Raw genomic sequence first — 11,575 nt, 5'->3', positions numbered from 1 at the left:
CTCTTGTTGTCTTGAGGTGGGGAGGAGGGCAGGTTTAGTTTTATCCGTGTCTGTTTGTCGTTGACTCTTCAGAAGATGAGAGGAGGACGGGGTGTTAGAGAACTTTTAACCACTGTTTTATTTTTCTTGTCTAATTCATGTGTACATCCGATGGGATCCAGTGGCTTCCAGGGACAGACTGCACACGCAGAAAGCCTGTAGGAGAGGAGAAAGCTTAAAACAGAGCCAGATTTGGGGGGCCAGCCCCGCTGCTGGCTCTCTGCAGACTGATGGTTCTCTAAGGTTGGTGCCTCTCTGTGGAGAAGGGAAGATGGGAGCTGTGGCGATGGGAGCTGTGCGTGTGCTCCTGCCTGTGTGGGGACATGACAGGGACATCGTCGCCCTCCGGCCACTCTGAGGTTTCTGGGAATCTTCTGGCATTGAGCTCAGCGTAGGAGCATTGAGGAGAACTCTTGGTTCTGTCACTGGAAGTCAACAGATCTCTGGCTCATAACACAGAGTGAAGTAGTATTTTTCTATTTAAATATAAAAACAGCAAAAAAAAAAAAAATTCTATATGAAAGTGTTTTTTTCTTGAAGAGATGACGTTCCTCATCCAGCCGGAGCGGGCAGAGCTCTTGCGGATGCTGTCGGAGGCCTCCAGGTGGGACTGAGGGTGAGCTTGGAGGGAGACTCGGATGAGATTTGTTCCAGCATGGAGTGGAGCTTGCAGGAGGGGGTTCCCAGAGCGGGGAGCCTGCACAGAAGCATTTGTCACTGTGACTCGGGTGGCCGTGACGCGCTCAGAGCGGGAGGAAGGTGTCCTGAACCAAGAGTTGACTGGTCAACAACGTTCCGGACAGAGCCGTGGCTGTGTCACCTGTCCAGCAGGGCTAGCATGTCACTAAAGCAGGGCTTTTGATAAAGGTTTAAAACAAACAAAAAAAAACAAGCAAAAAAAAGAAATTTTAGATATTTTTTTTTTCTTCATAATGATCTTAGTTTCTCCGACTGAATGGTTTTACAGAGACCGTTGATGCCACTGTTGTGTCCTGGCTCTCATCCAGCCAGGATGGGGGCAAGGAGATGGGAAGGGAGAGGCCACCTTGACCTGTCCCTCCCAGCCACCCCTGGCACTCCCAGCTCCTGCTGGGGCTGGGGGGGTTCAAACGTTCCGGGATTTTACACTTGGGTATCTAAGATGGTGCCAGCTGTTTTATTCCGTTGCATTTGGACTTCTTCCGAATAGTTTGGTTGGTTTTTTTTTTTTTTTTGGTTGGTTTTTTTTTTTTTTGTAATAAAAAAAGAAAAAAAGAACAAAACCTTCAATCTGACCTCTGCAGCCTCTTTTTGTACGTGTGTTGCCTTCACCATTTGAAAGGATTTTGACTCTGATAGCGGGTAGATGTGGCTTTCCATCTGTGAGGTTTCTTTGAGGGGGAAGCAGGGGTCTTTCCACCCAGAAAATGGGAATTTGTCAGCAGCAGTGGTTGGTTCTGTGGTGAAGGATGGTCCAGCTCTGGCTCAAATGGGATTTTTTTGGGATGGGAAAGGGCCTGGGATTGTGAGTGTCCATAGGGGTCGGCACAGATGTTTGTGCATTTCCAAGCCTCCTCCTCACAAGTTCTGTGGGATATAGAAATCCTACAGAAAACAAAACTCCAGAAAACTTAATTTAAAAGGGAGCTTTGAGGAAGAAGCAGCTTTCCCACTCTTCCTAAGAAAGAAAATGAGAGGGAAATGAGAAAATGCTGCTTGTCCACCTTTGGCATAAACCCAGTCATTTGGGAAAACAACTAAGGCAGTAGAAATGTGTCACTTTGCTCCCATGGTCCTTTATTTAGCTTGTGGTGCCATTCCCAGCTGCTTCCTTCAGGAGAGGATGCTTTAACCACTCCCACCTTTAAATCTGCAATAACTGCACCTGAGCATCCTGCTGGGCTGATGAGGCCATTCCTGCTATCACGTTTTTTTATGGGCCAGCTGTTTTCCTGCATCTCCCTTCTGGGGAACACAGCACAGTCCCAAAATTCCCCTGTCCCTGTGCCCTGGTGGGGTGGGGTGTGTTTGGAACAGAGGCAAAGTGAACACCTTTCCTTTCCTCCCATCCTGACACGGCCACAAAGGACTTGGGAGCTGCAGCCAAAACAAATCCAGGCTGCTCTGGGATAACTCAGGAGCCCAGAAATCTTGAAGTTTTGTTCTGATCTGGGCTCAGGGGCAAGGCAGCTGCTGTTTCTTATGCCTTCCAAGGAAATGTTACAGTGGAAAGAATTGGATTACACCTGAATTAGGTGGCCAAGGCATTGGCACAGAAGGAGGGAAAAGACATGGTTTGGTTTTCTCTTTGTTTTTCTTAAAGATCCTGCACTTCCAAACCCTGTGAATCATTGAAGCTGAATCTCCCTCCAGAGAGCCTTTCCTCCTGGGGAACAAAAAATTGGGAAAAGGAGGGACATGGCTCAGTTTTGGCCACTAAGCATCACCAAGGCAGGAGGAGCTGATGGGCAGCAGGTTTTGTGTTTTGCCATAGAATCATGGAATGGTTTTGGTTTGGAAGGGACCTTAAATATCATCTCATTCCAAACCCCCCTCTGCCAGGGGCAGAGACACCTTCCTTGGGTTGCTTTGGGATAAACAGCATCTCCCTGTGCCATTGGGGTGTCCCTCAGGCTGATGAGGGGAGCAGGCATCAGTCCTTTGCTCCTCCAGCTGCCCCGAACATAAATTTAGGTCAGGAGCTTGATGCTTAATGGTTCCTCTTGTTCTCAGCTGAGAAAGCATTTATCCACTCACTGCACAATTACCCGGCTGAAAACAAGGTCAGAACAACATTGTGCTGGGAAATGGCTTTTCAGATCATTATTAAAAGTATAGGGGGAAAAAAATTATTATAATGAATTAGAAGGGGGAAAAAAATAATTTATTCCCTCTAGACATTGTTTTTTGACTTTTTGCCTAAAGCCTGCTTGCTGAATTTGCTTTGTAGTTACCTAAACACGATTTCCCAGCTCTGTAGGGTAGGGAGGCCTCCTCTTAAGGCCATGGGGCTCTTACAAATTGAACCTGAAAGCCTCAGAAGCTGAATTTATGTCTTACGCATTCATAGAAAACATTTTGACTTTTGATCTGAGCCTCTCAGGAGGAAGTGAATCCTTAAAATGTGAATAATGATATAGGAAGGATCGGTCCCAAAGGGTTTGCTGGGCACATCCAAGCATCAGGAACTGCTCCAAATGAAGCAGACAAAAATAGCAGCAGCTTTTTGAAGTGCCTGTTGGTTGTGCTCCCTTTTAATCAAACACCAGCTTAGGAGAAGAGGCTGCCCCTAACCTATTAATATATCTGCTGACATGCCAGGCTCTTCCCCACAGCTGGATTTTAAGGCAATCAAAAGAAGATTAGCCACAGCTCCCTTCAAATACAGCCTGGAGCACGTGAGCTAATCGAGATTCCCACAGGAAGCATCTTTTTGTGCCAGGCTGTGCCAGCCCAGTTATTGCCTGGACACGAGGGATTTTCCCTTTCTGCAGAGCCTGGTGCATCAGGTGTGGCTGCTTGGATTTCTCCTGCCTTTTCCCACTCCCAGAGCACCTTGGTGCTGCTCCAGCATCCACATCCCACTTCCCTTACTATTTTCTGGGAGTTTTGCAGTGCTATTTGAGCTTCCTTGATTACCTTTTTTTTTTGGTAGGTCAGCCTTCACACGCTGGCACAGCCCCTGGCTGCACACACCTCTCTCCCTGAACATGTCTGGAGGAGGAATCAGCCAGCCTTAGCTGGGTCAGGATTTGCTGAGCTGTCCTTTGGATGCCTTCACGTGAGGGAGAAGAGAGGCACATCTTTGTTGCTGGGTGAAACTGTTTTTATTTCTCCAAGTCTGTGTTTCCCCCCTTTCCTGGGGTGTTGATGCTGGCCCGTGTGAGGGAAGGGATGGCCCCAGGGAGGGAGCTGGGCACAGACTGATTTGCAGAGCCCTTCAAGAGCCTCTCTTTGGGCTTGAAGCTGCTGTTATCAGAGCAGCTTTGTTCTCTTGAAATGCCTTTTGGAGCTCCAGCAGCTCCTCTGCTTCGGGGCCTGGAGCAGTCCCAGCTGAGATCTACGCTTGCTGATAAAAGTGAGAAGGTTTCCACCTTAGGAAAAGCGGCTGGGGGTTCTTTGTCCCCTCGAAGGAGACCAGGGCATGCTCTAGAAGGCTGCTGGAGAAAGGTCAGGTGTGGTAATTCCTTGTGTGTGACCCCTTTGAGCAAGGTGGTGGAGCTGGGAGGGGACTCCTGCCATCACACACATCGGGAATTCAGCTCCAGCTGAGCCTGGGATCTCATCCCACTTGTTCAGTTACTGATTAAACCGAGGACAGCTGCTTAGGGAACAAGTGGGAGCTCTTGAAAGGGAAGATCTCCTTAGGTCTGCCTGGCTTCCCCAGCCAGCTGCATGCAGAGTCAGACCTGGGCTGGCTCCTGAGTGGGTCCTCCACCTACGAGTGGTTCTCCAGGCTCTCCAGCTGGCACTGGTGACCTATTTGCAGTTTCAACATGTCCTGTGTGGATGTAAATTGAACCCTGACTCTTTGCTTGCTGGTAAAGGGGCCAGTCCATTTGTAGGATCTGCTTTTCCTGAGGCCAGGCAGGTTGTGGGGGGATATCAGTCACTGAGGGATGACTAAAGATGTGAATTGCCTGGCTCATGAGTGGTGATCTCAGCCTGATCCTCGTGACTCCACCCTGAGCCAGTGCTGGGTGTCTGGGGGCTGTTCCTCCCTTTTGTGCAATGATTTCTGGTGGGAACACGTGGAGAAGGGTTCTGGGCAGACAAATCCTACTGCTCTCAGCATTGAAGGGTCTCCAGGGGCTCCATTCCCAGTGGGAGACGATGTGGGTCAGAGCATCTCCGAGCTGCCTCTGGAGGTGTCTGTGCTCAGAGGGAATGGAATTTGGGCCTGGGTACTTCCTGAATGTTGGCTCCCCCTCACTGCCCAAAACCTTCAGTGGTTGAACCTCAGTGTGAACTTGCCTGACTGAGGAGAAACCTGGGGTCAGAGAGGGAGGAAAATCCACATTCTGTGACTCCAGACTGAGCCCCAGGACTGCAGCTCTTTACAGCCTTGTAGGAGGACTGGGCCCTTCTCCCTCCCTGCCCCCTTCCTTCCCTTCCCTTCCCTTCCCTTCCCTGGTGACACAGCGCAAGGTTGGGGCAGCGAGGCTTTACCTCAGCCAAAAAATGTCTTTCTTTTCCTTTCTTTGCTCCCATCCTGGCCTGCCCACAGGCTGGCATGGCCGTGCTATTTTGCTTTCATAAGCTGCATTATGTAAGCCGAGTCTTGAGTGGGGATGCGGTGCCAACTTGGACTTCGCAGCGGGAAGGAGCCACATTCCTCAGCACTGGGTTTAATCCCTGCCTCCAGCCACAGTTGGTTTGCTGAGAGGAATCCGAGTTTTCTAATCCCTTGCCCCAGGTGGAGCCAGGCTGTTTGTACGGGAGCCCTGCTCTCCTTTGTCAACAGGTTGTGCCCAGGTCTCCTCCCAGCAAGTCCTCTGGAGGAGGGCTGGCCCAGGCATGCACAGCTCACCTCGGGACTCTCCTCTCCTGCCCCTGTTTGCTGAACTCTCTGCCCTCCTTGGCTTCGCTTTCACTCCCTCAAAAACGCTGGGAAGGCAGGGAGATGGAAATGGGAGCTTCCACAATCCCAGAAAACACAGCCTCGGGGAGGCCAAGAAACTTCTCCTCCACCTGTCCCAGTGCTGACTGCCCACCCTGCCGGTGTCCCATCTGTAGGATGTGATCCCTGTCCCACCAGAGATCTGCAGATCCTGCCCCCAGAGCTGTTTGGTGTTTGGTGGCTCCCCAGCAGCCCCAGCCAGCTGCCTCAACCCCCTGCACTTGTGGCTGATGTTCTTCATTTTGGCTGGGCCACGAAGGAAAGGTCCTCACCCTCCAGGCAGGTTTGAGGTGAAGCTGACAGCAGCCTTGTTTTCGTGTCCTGTGGGTGTGTGAGGCACCAGACTCCACAGTTTTTGCTGGCAGCTTCCCCCAGCGCCAAACATGTTGTTGAAATGAGAAATATTAATCAGAGCCAGGGTTAGGCTGTTCTTTCTCATCACAGAGCTGTGTGCCTCAAACCCATCCACGGCTTGTGGGGATGCTGAGCAGCTGCTGAATTGCCCAGCTGCCTCTGTCCTGAGCCAGAGCCTGGCCAAAATCCCTGAAACACTGGGAAAGCAAGGGAATAGGAGCCTCCTGCCCTACTGAGCTGGATTCTGGCAAGCAGAAAATACTTGGAAAAATTCTGGGACCATTTCCTTCAACCACAAACCCCAATCTGTCCAATTCCTCTCCACGTCATTCATTGCGCTGTTCAGGATGCTTTCATTCATTTTCACACCAATCTTTTATCAAATTGAAATTATTTAAATTTGAGAAATTATTTATCAAATTTATTAAATTCTGTATCTTATTTAAATTCTGTAAATATCTTGTTGCAGGTGCCTTTTCTACTCTACTTAAATACTGGTTGTAACACTATAGGCTAATCTGTGGTTGGTTCATAAGTGCAGTTATATTGAAAGTGGTGTGAAAAGTTGCTTAATGTGTTAAAAGGTGCTGTCAGAGTGTCTGCACTCTGGATTTGATGCAAAGAGGAAAAGATAATTTCAGTTAAGGCACCACTTCAGCCCTCAAATGATCCTTTTGGCGTTGTTCTGCAGTCACTACATACTGGCTGATTTAAATGCTAAAATGTAAATTTTTGGATGAACTTCAGAGTAAGAAGCTTGAAAGTGAAATAAGCTTGAGGTGGTTTTGTTTTTAGGGGATTCTGAGTAAGCCCCCAAGTCTGAGGTGGGAATAGCTGTGCCCAGGGCTATGTTGTCCAGGTCCCATTGCCATTTCCATTTAGGAAGCTACCTGGGAAAAGCTGGGCTTAGACTTGGACTTAACCTGGAAGCTGGAAAGGCTTCAGGTGGCTGAATCACCAAAAACCATGCACTTGCTCTGAAATACAGGGTATTTTCAGACCATTTTCCACCCAGACAGATAACACATGCTGGGTGGTTAACTGGCTCCCTCTTTTCCACCTCTCCTTGTGGCTGGCTTTCCTGGCAAGCTCTCCTTCATCTTGCTGGTGGTCTTGGGCTTGAGAAAGTCATGGAACTTGTAAGATGAGAGATTCTGCTGGAAGAGATGGCCTTGGCAAACCAAGAATCTCTGTGCAAAGGCTGGGGTAGGGGGATGGCAGCGATCGGGATGTTTTGGGTGGGAGCTCGTGACAGCTTTGCCCAAAGAGCTCTTTGAGACCCACCAGCCCCCCCTGCTCATCCTCCCCTGCCCATGCAGCCAGTGGGAACTGCTCCCATGAAATCTAAAGCAAGCAGAGCAATGCTTGTCTTTTTGTTGTGAATAATGTCAGGCCTTTTTTTCCGCCAGCGTTATTGAGGCAGCAGCTGTATTTCACCCAGCTGGCAGCGCTCGGGGAGGAGATCAAGTGTTCTCAGCAGAGCTGGGCCAGAGCTAGGGCTGGGGGGAAGCAGGGCAATCCTGAACTGAGCTCCCACACTGCAGCTTTGGGGGATTTGGGGCAGGTGGAATAGTCCTGTGTGCTCAGGGGTCTGTGGGAGCAGGAGGATGAGGAGCTGGGCTGCTGCTGGACAGGGTTTTAGTCATGTTGTTGTTGGCCAGTCCTCTTCTGAACCCAAAAAAAACCCAGGGGCACCAGGACTCATTCCTCTGTCCCTGTGCTGCTGCACCCCCAGGATGAGAGGGACCCCCCTGCCAGACCCCTGTCCTTTGCACAGAAGGGCTTGGGGAGGAAACTTGTATTAATTAGAATTTCATCTCCTCAGCTCAAGCCTCCTGTCCCTCTGCTCTGCTTGCCCATTAATGGGTAGCTCAGTGTGGGAGATGGATGAGAAGGATGCTGGGGACAGGAGAAGGCTGGAAGGGAAGGAATATGCTCAGATGAGAGGGTTTTGCTTTGTTTGTTTGGAGTATTTCTTTGGGCCATTCATTATATTCCAGTCATGAGGAAACACGTGACTTCTCTCTGTAAGCAAAAACCCAATTTTATTTTTTTTTAAATTTTCCTTTACATTTATTTTGTGGGGTTTTTTTTGTTGTTTTCTTTTATTTTAATTTGTTTCTTTTCTCTCCCCTCCAGAGATCTGCTTCTTAGTCCTGAGGACTGTCAGAGCTCCATCCTCTACCTATCAGTGATTTCCCCTTGCATTGCACCTCCCTCCACCCTTCACTGAATAAACAAAAGCCTGGCCAGTTCCCAGTACCTGTGCTGGCTGTTTCCAGATCCCAGGATCCAGGGGGCTCCTCCAGAGACACTTGGATGTGCCCCCAGCACAGCAGCAAGCAGGAGCAGTGAGAGGGAATGGAATAAATTACACCCCAGGATGGTTTTTGCTGCCTGACTTGGTGGCTCTCACCCAGGGTTTCTTGTCCTGCACGTTTCTGCTCCATCCCTGGGTTCATTTGGCTGTTCTGGGCTGATGGCTCCCCTGGATCTGCTTTTCCAGCGCTGTTGACATCTGCTGATGGCTTTCCAACCATTAAACCCAAGACAGAATGGGAGGAGGGGAAGACACCTCATTCATTTTTACTCCACCCTGCATCCTTCCCAACTCTTTCCCCTGGCAGGGATTGGGAACAACATTATTTTGCACACCCCCTGCTTCCCACTGCCATCCCAGGAACTGCAGTTTCCACAGCAAGGCTGGGCCCCTAAGATCTGGATTTTTTGGGGGTGGTTTTTTGGCATTTTTGTTTAGTCTGGTGCCGTGTTGCAGGAGGTGAGGCAGAACATTGTGCTGCAAAGCAGCTCTGGATTTAGAAGCGAGGCATAGGATGCACGATTTTAGCATCCTGAATACATTGGGATCCAGAACAATTTGCAGGGAAAATGGTTATTGCTATTCCCAGAGTGCCAGAGAAGCCTGGCACAGGAATTGCAAGCACAGAAAATTCTCAAAATCTTGTGCATACAAGCCTAAACACAGAAAGAAATACAGAGTTCAACCTAAAACCTTAAAAAAAGCTTCCAAATTTAAAAAAAAATAAATGAAAATATAAGTTTTTAGTTTAGATAAAAAAAGCATTAAGCTGAGTAGTTGAAAGTTTTAAAGGTATTGAAGTTGTAATAAAAATAATAAGAAATTTTAAAGTGTAGCAAGTAGTTTTGTTATTTATATAACATTATATAAATAACATTATATAATTAGTTACAAATGTTATAAAATAACATTATATAATTAGTTAAGGAAGTCCACATTACAACAAAGATGTATAAAACAAAATAATTAAGTTTTAGTGTAAAAATAAAAAACATTCCTTGTAGAAGTAGTTTATTAACTAATTAACCTTTAAAAAAACCCTATAACCTGTAGTCTTGTAACCACTAACCACAAACATCTAGCAAATGATTTATTTGTAATAAATAATAAATGATAAAATCATTCTCGCTCCTTCACAAGAAAAGAAAAATAATCAATCATGCTTTAAAACATCTCCCAGCTCTTAAAATCCCAATACCTGGGGTGCAACAGGCACATAGAGGATGAAGCTGCTGGATCCTGGCTTGGCTGCTCTCCTGGGATAGGGATGGGGATGGGCAGGAGCTCGTCCTGAGCTTCCAGCCCAGCCCAGCTCTCTGTGCCCAAAGCACCCAACAGTGCTGGGAGCAGCTAAGTGAGACTCAGGCAGCAAATTCCTCATCAAAAAGGCTCTATTTTCATTTTCTATGGTCCCAGCTGATGTTTTATAGGAGCTGCAGGTGCTTAATAACCAAGGGCATTTAAAAAAATTGTTTTTTCCAGGTGGGTTTTTTCTAAGCAGGGAATTGAGTGCATGAACAGAGAACAGAGTGATATTCTGAAAGTGTTTTGCTGTCCCTAAATGTGCCAAACAGAGATTCATTTGCTGATGAGATTTCCTGCAGGAAGAGGGAATTGTAGCAGTGCTGCCCAGCCCCTGCTGGGCTGGTTTTGGGTGCTGGGCAAGGCAGTGTTTGTCAGGAGAGGTAAAACATTGTTAGACACTGGGATGACTGGGAAACAAACATTTCACCTGCTGGCACAAGGGAAGGAAAACAAGAAATGTGTGAGCATTTCAAACCAGCAATGGGAGCTGCCTCTGTTCCTGGTTTGGAGACTTCTTGCTCCATCTCAAACCCGAGGTGGGCTTGGGCCAGCGTTACTGTTGGGTACAAAATGATTCACACAGCATTTTCCCATTGGGACATTCTCCCAGCTCGAGGTGGGATGAAAGAAGAAGAAGAAGAAGGAAGTTTATTTATTCTTTCAGTATTTATAGGTTTTTCACAACGACCAGGGATTGGATAGCTGGGTTACCACTTTCTTAACCACACTGGCAGTGAGAGATGTCTATCAAAAGGCACATCTTTAATGAAATGTATGAACACTTATGTTTATAGTTATTTTCCTGGGAAAGTGGCTAGAAATGATGAAAACAATATCAAAAGGCCTGATTTTCAGAGAGACAGGCCAGCATCTCTTGGAGGTTTCCCCAGCTCTTCTGCTAGAGAATAATTCCTTTCCCTGCAGACCTCAAGGACTCGACACCTGTAGTTTATCCAGCTGAAATTTCTGGAATAAACAAGGCTGAAAGATCCTGTGAGTCTGGAAGAGGAGCGAGGTGCTTTCCACAGCTCCTCACCCCGTGGTACCCGGGTGGGAGGGGAGCTCCAGGGAGACAGGCACAGACGGGAACCTGCTCCAAGAGGGATTCACACAAACACCTGCTCGAGCAGGTCTCTCCTGGCCTGGAATTTTCCTGGGAAAAGGTGGGGTAGGGGAGGGATGAGCCCGATCTGGCTGTGCTGATGCAGCATCTGGGAAAGGCTGCTGGAGATTTTTTTAGTGGAAAGATGACTCCAAGCTCGGGAAGGTGTCACAGCAGGGCTGGGGAGAAGCAGGGAGCAGGCAGGAGGAACAAAAGCACCTTTGTGGCCCTGCCCTTGCCTTGCAGAGCTGGCCCCAAGCCAGAGAGGTGCCTGGTTCACTCCAGGGAAAGCCAAGAGCTTCCCGGAGCTGGAATTTGGGGCACTTGCTCTCTCACCTGGAAAAGCAATATAATAAATTAATAATTGAATTAATTATTTAATTATTAAATAATACCCTGAATAAAAAGGGGCTCGGATAACTCCTGGAACTGCTCCCAGCCTGATGCGGGATTTCAATTTTATCAGGGTCGATAAAATTGGGATACTTCTTCACAGGAAGTCTTGCTTATTTCAGTTCTGTGTCAGGAAGAATAAAGGCTCATTAGATTCTTGTTTTTTATGTTTATTAATATATTATCAAAAGGCTTGGCAGGCCTTCTCAGACTTTCTGCTTCAGTTCAACTTACTAAGGACTGGCTAAAATTGGTTGGAATTGTGCAAAATGGCTCTGAAATGTGGAGCTCTTTTATCTTTATACTCATTTTCACTCAATTAGCAATAGACAACAGTGGATTGTTTTTATGTATTAACCAATAAATTTTCTGTATCTACTTGCATAACTAAAACTGCGACTAACTTCTAACCAATCATTTCTTGTGCTGTTAAAAACTGTAGAATTATGGGAAGAAGGAAGAA

The sequence above is a fragment of the Poecile atricapillus genome, chromosome 7 (assembly GCF_030490865.1).
Source record: "Poecile atricapillus isolate bPoeAtr1 chromosome 7, bPoeAtr1.hap1, whole genome shotgun sequence".
In the NCBI taxonomy this organism is placed as follows: Eukaryota; Metazoa; Chordata; class Aves; order Passeriformes; family Paridae; genus Poecile; species Poecile atricapillus.
The sequence above is the reverse complement of the archived record's forward strand: the minus strand, read 5'-3'. Positions refer to the sequence as shown.